This window comes from Chrysochloris asiatica, unplaced genomic scaffold (genome assembly GCF_000296735.1).
Source record: "Chrysochloris asiatica unplaced genomic scaffold, ChrAsi1.0 scaffold00679, whole genome shotgun sequence".
NCBI classification, from domain to species: Eukaryota; Metazoa; Chordata; class Mammalia; order Afrosoricida; family Chrysochloridae; genus Chrysochloris; species Chrysochloris asiatica.
In genome coordinates this window covers 74,171-82,163 of record NW_006409197.1, presented here as the reverse complement: position 1 = coordinate 82,163, position 7,993 = coordinate 74,171, and the positions used below count along the sequence as shown (strand labels likewise).

The 7,993-nt window shown below is 41.9% G+C and overlaps 1 pseudogene; it reads left to right on the top strand.

The window, feature by feature from the left end:
- Positions 1-513: 513 nt before the first annotated feature.
- Positions 514-7,993, top strand: part of LOC102824584 — a 16,458-nt pseudogene continuing 8,978 nt past the window's right edge.

Sequence of the window (7,993 nt, the reverse complement as noted above, 5' to 3'; positions counted from 1 at the left end):
GGCTAGCCTGTGTTGCTGGGTCAGGGAAGCGCCGGACGTCCCTCCCCTAATGCTCTTTTATAGGGTTTCCGAGGAGCGGATGGTGGGCTTGGACCCCTGACCCTGTAATTCAGGTGACCTTGTAGTGGCACCGCAGCCCTCAGGGCCACGTCGGGGCTCCTGCTGAACCTTCTAAGATAAAAGATAATAATAAAAATAAAGGGGAGATCCAAATGGGGTTCCAGAGTGGGTGCTCACGGCAGGAGGTGGGCTGCATGCCCCAGCGCTCCGCGGTTCAGTTGAGCGTGAGGTGAGCTGTTTGCCGGCGCATGCCCGGCAGGGCTGAGGGAGGCTGCTCCGTTCAGCGGGAGGCGGGTCGCTCACTTTCGCGTGTCTGGCAGGCCCACGGTACGCAGCTCGGGCAGGCCGGGAGCTGCTCGCCTGTGTGCGCGCGTGCCCGTCGGGCCCTGGGAACACTCGGGTCAATTGGACAGGGCAGAAGTGGCTCAGGCAGGCACAGTCGGCGCCTGAGGGATGCTGCTCGGCTCAGCGGGTGGCGGGTCGCTCGCCTCTGCGCGCCTGGCAGGCCCACGGTACGCGGCTCGGGCCGGCCGGGAGCTGCTCGCCCGTGTGTGCGTGCGCCTGGCGGGCCCTGGGAACACATGGGTCAATTGGGCAGGGCAGAAGTGGCTCAGGCAGGCACAGTCCGCGCCTGATGACGTCAGACAGTCACCGCTTCTCTTTTTTCTGCGGGCTTTTTTTTGTTTTTCCTTTTTCCTCTCCTAAGCTAACTTCCCTCTGTCCACTGTATGTGCAGAAATCCCCCCTTGGGGTAGGTGTCACCAGTGGCTCTCCCTGTTTGAGTCTCCTAGCCACTGGAGGCTCCGCACGAGCTGGTTCCCACCCCGCCCCCTCAAGCCCAAAGGAGCTGGGGATGCCGCGGCGCCCTTTTAAAAAGCTTGTAATTCCTTGCACAGTGATTTCTCAAAGAAGCGGGTCTAAGGCTCTGGCGCACCAAGATTTACGTGGGCCGTGAGACTGTGAATTCCTACCTGGGAGGCCCAACTTGCGAGCTTCCCGTCCCCCCCAATCCCGGAGCCCCCACTCACCCGCACCGCCTGGCCGTCCTGGCAAACCGGAAGTCTCCATTCTTGTTTTTGGATGTGTGCATTTATTGCTAAAACGTGCCCTTTCAGTACTCCTTTTTTTTTTTTTTTACCCACATTATGGGATTTGTTTTGTTTTGTTTTCATGTTTTATATATATTCATTCTTATAACTGCATAAGATTGAATCTGGTGTGAAAGTTAATGTTAATGTGAAAGGCAAATATTATAACATGAGGTTTGTATAAAGTATCTAATGATTATGGAAGATTTTCTAAAACTTCTTATAAGGAAATCAGAAATAAACTATTTTTCCAAGGGAAAGCTAGAAACCTCAGGGCCCCTGCATGAAGCACCACTTGTGGCTTTGCCAACCAAGAGGACATTCCTTGTCGCTTTGCTAAACAATGAACTTTTCATGCATAAGGCTTCTTGCTGTTCTGTTCCTTGTCAAGATGGCATCCTCCACTTGACTGTTGAATAAAAGTTTAGAAGTGTGAACATCATCTGCCTTTTCGTTTTAACTGTATGTAGGAGGGATGCCAGTGGTCAGTGTTCAGGTAATTGTGTGTGTGCCTTTCAAGGGTTGTAGGTATGAGAATGTGGAGTGGGGTGTCTGGTGTGTAAGTAAGGACTGGCGTGTAAGTCTAGAACATGTGCTTAGTGTAACAACTATATCCCTCGCACTTAAATGGACTTACCAGAAATTGTTCATCCTGATCTCTTGTTTGTATCAGGAAGCACAAAAGCATATTATTCTGGTTTTTAAGAGGTTGAGCTCAAAGTGTGTTTGTGTACGTGTCTATGTGTGTTTATTCAATGGGACAGTCACTAGTAATTGGTGTATGGTACCTTTGTTTTTCCATGTTTTAAAGTGTGATGATATCTAGATTTTCATGTTTCCTGTCTCTCACCTGAGTTTTATTGATCTTTTCCAAACCCTTACCAGTCTCTCTGAAAAGTCAGAGTGCATTACAGCACAACTGTAGAATTATTGAAAAGCAGGTGCTTGTTCTGCAAAGATTCACAATTCCCCAAATAGCATTCTCTTTTCATTTGGTGGTCCTGTCAGCTCCTGATCACCTGAATTCATTAAAAAAAAAATGGAAAGCCCCAAGCTCAGGGCCTTGGGTAACTGCTTTTTGTATACGTTCCATTGGGTTTCCGATAGCTGGTGTCACCAAAAAGAAAAACTGCTAGTCTTTCAGTGTTTCCTAGTTGTTAATATCTCATCCTGCTTTCACCTGTGCTTCTTTTTTTTTAAATACAAAGAGATGCACAGTTGTTGTTTTTTTCCATACAGGAGAGAAATGATCTGAATGTGAAAGAACAACATTTAATACTGAGTATTTCTCTAACATATGCTAGGTGTTCTGATTGTTCTAAGCCATAAAGATAGAATTGAAATTGGAATTGGATACAAATTGTGAAGAGATGTTCATTATTTTGTAAAATATGAGGTTGTTGTTGTTAGGTGGCTTCCTGTGGGCTTCTTTTCATAACTACCCTATGCCCAACTGAATGAAACTGATATTATGTGCAGCCTTCCAAAACTTCTTTGGAATACAAAATTGAAAGATAATGGAAGTTCTCCATGAATTTTTTGAAACCTTCTCATGATGATAAATCTATGAGCTAAGATTAAACCAGTCAGGGTATAAATGTAGACAGTGAAGCGACAAGGCTGATAGCTGAACCCTGGAGTGTGCCTTAAGTAGAACAGAATCCCATGAAATCTCCATTCTTTGGGGCTGTCATTCTCAGCCTTTCACACCTATTAGAACACGTGGCACCTTGCTGAAATAGAGTATGTGGGCTGTTTTAGGACTCAATGGTTGTTGATGTGGCTGTGGACTTTACCCGGGAAGAGTGGGAATTGCTGGATGTTTCTCAGAAGCAACTCTACAGAGATGTATTGATGGAAATCTTCAGAAACCTGACCATAATAGGTATGGATAGTTTTATTTCTTTAAAATATATTGATCAAATACTGTTTGTTCTTGTTACGCTAGTAGTATGTGGGCCAGGGATTGGTAATGCGTTGTTGAATGAAACTGTTTTGGTCATTTGGTCTCTGGACCTTGCATATCCTGGCTTCCCTGGACATGGCAAACCTCCCATGTCTTAAACTCCACCATGACTCTGTTAGGTTGTCATACTGTGGTGGCTTGCATGTTGTTGTTCTTTTGGAAGCTAACCCATCGGTATTTCAACTACCAACAAGGTACTCCATGATGGCAGGTTTTGGCAGAGCTTCCAACCTGACCCAGCCTAGATAGAAAGAGATGGCCCACTTTTTACAACTGCCCTATGAGTAGCATTGGAACATGTTGTACACAGTGCCAGAAGATGAAGCCCCAGACTGGAAACCATTTCAAATATAATCTGGAGAAGATCTGTTTCCTCAAAGTAGACTTGATCTAGAAAAATGGATGTTGCAAAGCTTTCAGTACCTCAATTTTCTGATGATGCTTGAGTCAAAATGAGAAGAAACAGTTGCAAACATCCATTCATTAAATTGTAGGAAAATTGGAAGGAAAAAAAAATGAAATCAATATCTTATTCATCTTATGCTGCTATCACAGAAATACCATAAGTGGGTGGCTTTAAGAAACAGAAATTATTCTCCTAATTTGGAAGGCTCAAAGTCCAAATTCAGACAGCTGGTTCTCGTTACCTGCTAGGGGTAAAGGTCCTTGTCTCCATTCAGCATCTGTAAGGCCAGCATTCAACAGTGCTCCATATCTGTTGGCATCAGTATTCCCCTAGGTCTAGGAGTTTTCGATTCAGAGAGCTGGTTCTCATTACCTGCTAGGGGTAAAGGTCCTTGTCTCCATTGAGAATCTGTAAGGCCAGCATTCGGCAGTGCTCCATATTTGTTGGCATCAGTATTCCCCTAGGTCTAGGAGTTTTCAATTCAGACAGATGGTTCTCATTGCCTGCTAGGGGTAAAGGTTCTCGTCTCCATTCAGCATCTGTAAGGCCAGCATTCGGCAGTGCTCCATATCTATTGGCATCAGTATTCCCCTAAGTCTAGATGTTTTCAAATGCAGGTACCCTAGGTGCTAAGGATGCACTCCATTTCTGGTTTTTATCTTTGTGGTAGTAGGTCCCACTGAGCTCTGCTCCCTTGTCTGTCCTTTTATATCACAAAAGAGATTGATTCAAGACATAACCTTACCATGTAGATTGCATCTGAGCTCATTACCATCATAGACATGAGGGTTTAGAACACACTGAAAAATTACATCAGATCAGAACTGATCACATCAGATCACATCATGGGCTGATTGAATCATTTTAGATCACTTCATGGAAGTAATAACTACATCTTAACTGCTTTGTGGGACTGTGGGATCACAGTCCATTGGCAGGTCATACCCACCAGTCACTCCTTGGAAACCCTATACAGGATTGCAGTGAATCGGAACTGACTTGATGGTACTTAGCAACTGCTAATCAATACAGATTCCTGGCCAACACAAGTTGACACAAAACCTTAACTATCAGAGTCGATATTATAGTCATTGTTATGGTTAGGTGTTGAATTGATTCCAAGTTATAGCGACCCTATGACCAACAGAACTAAACACTGCCAGATCCTTTGCCATCCTCACAGTTGCTGTGAAACTCTTACATTCATTGTTGATGGTACTTTGGCAGTCCATCTCGTTGGAGATGTTCTTCATTTTCACTCACCCTCTACTTTACCAAGCATGATGTCCTTCTCCAGGGACTGGTCTATCCTAATAACGTGTCTTTAGTATTAGAGATGAAATCTTAACATCCTGGATTCCAAGAGCATTTTGACCATTTCACCTAAACAAAAAGTAATGGAATTTGTCATGACCAGATAAAAAATGCTAAGGAATGTTCTTTGGGCAGAAAGCAACCTGAGATTACCATACATGACAGCACCACCCAGAACTCAATCCTGATATAGAAGTTTTAAAAAGCAAACCTACAATACTAAAAATATGAAATCAAAGATGTCAATGCATAATAGAATTAACTACAAAGTTAAACGAACTAATAGTATAGCTATAGAACTTCCCAAAGGCAAGAGAATCAAGTAGATGTTAAGATACCACAGGTGTTTAAATAGGAAAAATATTCATAAATTACAGGATAACCTCAAAATGAATACATCTGCACATCAAAATAAAAAAAGAAAATCAGGAGGTTTTAGTAAACATGAACATGACAAAAATGAAAATGCAAATAAAACCCACAAACAAAATGAGCTCAGCACAGAAAATTACGTGAAACAAAGAAGCCAGCAGTTTCACAACAAATATACACATAGGAAAATGACAGCAATCAAGTCATACCTATTCAGTACTTGCATTGAATGTCATTGGGTTAAAACACTCATCAAGAGACAGCAAAATGGATAAGAAAACAGGATAGATACTTCAATATGCAGTCTGTGAAGAGAGCATCCAATAGATGGCAACTGCCAAAGTGATTATCAACAAAAGATTGGCTAAATGAAGTTTGGTACATACACCTAGTGCAATGCTATATAAGGTTGAAGAATAACAATGAATCTGCTAAAACACCTCAGAATGTGAATGAAACTGGAGGACATTATGCTGAGTGAAATTAGTGAATCACAAAAGGATACATTTTGTATGAGACCAATTTTATAAGAAAATTAAGAAAAGGTTTTCTTGATAACAAAAAAAATTATAGTGATTATGATACTAGTTTGTCATGATTTACACTGTCAGATGTCTCTTTATTGGGATAAAGCACTAGACTGCAAGGTCAGTATCGGTTCAAACTCACCAGATGCTCCTTGGAAATCCTATACAGGGTCACTAGGGAGTTGAGTTAGACTCAACTGCCCTTAACACCAACAGTAACAACAATGTCTCTTTATAGTCAGTAAAGCTCCAGTAAACATCCTTCTGGTATTCTCTGCTTTCCACCACAGTCCATCTTATTGTCAGCAGTGATGCCTCTTGTTCCACGTCCTCTTCTAAATCTGCCCTGAATTTATGGCCTTTCTCTGTTGATGTACTCTTGCAGCAGTTGCAAAATTAGTTTCAGCAAAATTTTACTTGCATGTGATATTAATGATACTGTTTGATGACTTCTGCATTCCAATGGGCCACCTTACTTTAGAAATGGTGACAAATATGAATTTATTCCAATTGTTTTATCAGGTAGCTCTCTTCAAATTTTTTGGCTCATATACTAATTATAGGTAAATGCCATCAAGTTAGTTCAAACTCACTACAATGCTGTATAGGGTTTCTGAGGAGCAACTCGTGGGCTTGAACCACCAACATTGCTATTGTCAGTCCAGCACTTATCCTTTAGTGCCATACCTGGACTGTAGTTATAGTCATTGTTGTTTGTTCCATGCTGTTGAGTCGGTTCTGAACATAGCGACCCTCTGTAGGACGTCATAGGAGCAGCTGGTGACTTTGAACTCCTGACCTTGTAGTTCAAAGTGACCTTGTTCTTCTCCTATAGCACCACATGAGGACTCTGATTAGAGTCATTTGGTAAGCAGAAATAAACTGATATTGCTAAATTTGAATCAGATATTTCCATGGTCTACTATTGGGAATGACCAATTGAATAAGAATGGTGTCACTTGTAATTGGAAGTCTCATCATTGAAAAAAATATTCAGATCGATCCTGAAGTACAGTATCAATGATTGGATAATATTCACATGTGTACAAGGAAGACCAGTTATTATGACTATTACAAATTTATACACTAATCACTAAGGCTGAAGATAAGGAAATTGAAGATTTTTACCAACGTTTTCAGTCTGAAATTGATCAAACATGTAATTAAGTTACATTGATTATTTCTGGAGATTAGAAACAAAGGTTGGAAACAAACAAGGATCAAGAGCTGGCAGACGTAGCCGCAGTAATAACAATCATGCTGAGGATGTCATGATAGAAGTTTGCAAAGCCAGTGATTCACTCACTCTTTGCAAATATCTCTTATTCAGTAACAAGTATGGTGACCATACACATAGGCCTTGCTGGATACAATACTCGGGAATGGAATTGAAAATAGAGAAACTCAGCAGCATCAAGACAAGGGCTGATGGTGGAACCAGACCATCAGTTTTTCCTTTGAAAGTTCATGTTGGAGAAAATTTAAAATTCCATGAGAACCAGAGTATGACACTGAGTATACTCCACCAGACAGAATTTAGAGACCAACTCAAGGGTATGAGAAGGCTTCAGAAAGTTTATGGGAAAATTGAATTGAAACATATTTTCCATGGACTTATTGAAGTTCTGTAGATTGGACACATTGAACAATAATGACTGAAAATCAGATGAATTGTGGGATACATTTATTACATCATATATGAAGAAACCAAAAGTTCATTAAAACTAGGACAGAAAGAAAAGACTAAACTGGGTATCACAACAGGCTGATATTTGCTTTTGAGTATGGAGCACCTAAAGTGAAAGAAAGAAATTATGCAGTAAAATATCTGAACACAAGATTTCAAAGGATGTGGCTGAAAAATATGAAATGAATTATTATGATGTAATGTGCAGAAAGCTGATGTTAAGAAAAAAGTTGAGGGGGCAGCATGATAACTATTGGTTGGTTGGTTGGTTATGTGCCATGGAGTTGGTCCCGAATCATAGTGACCCTGTACAGGGTTTCCGAAGCTGTGGTGGTGGTTATGTGCTGTAGTGCGGAGGAGTGCCTCCTCTCCCGCAAGGGTCGTGGGACATGAGAGGATACGCGAAATTGTCAGGTGGAGAAATGAGTACAACTCGAGAGGCCTTTCAACTTGCTGTGCTGTCCGGCTATGCTCTCTAGCTTCTGCCCTTGCTTCTGCTTCTTGTTCTCTTTGCTGTCTGCCCTCTGCTCTCTGCTGTCTGCCTTCTGCTCTCTGATGTCTGCCCTCTGCTCT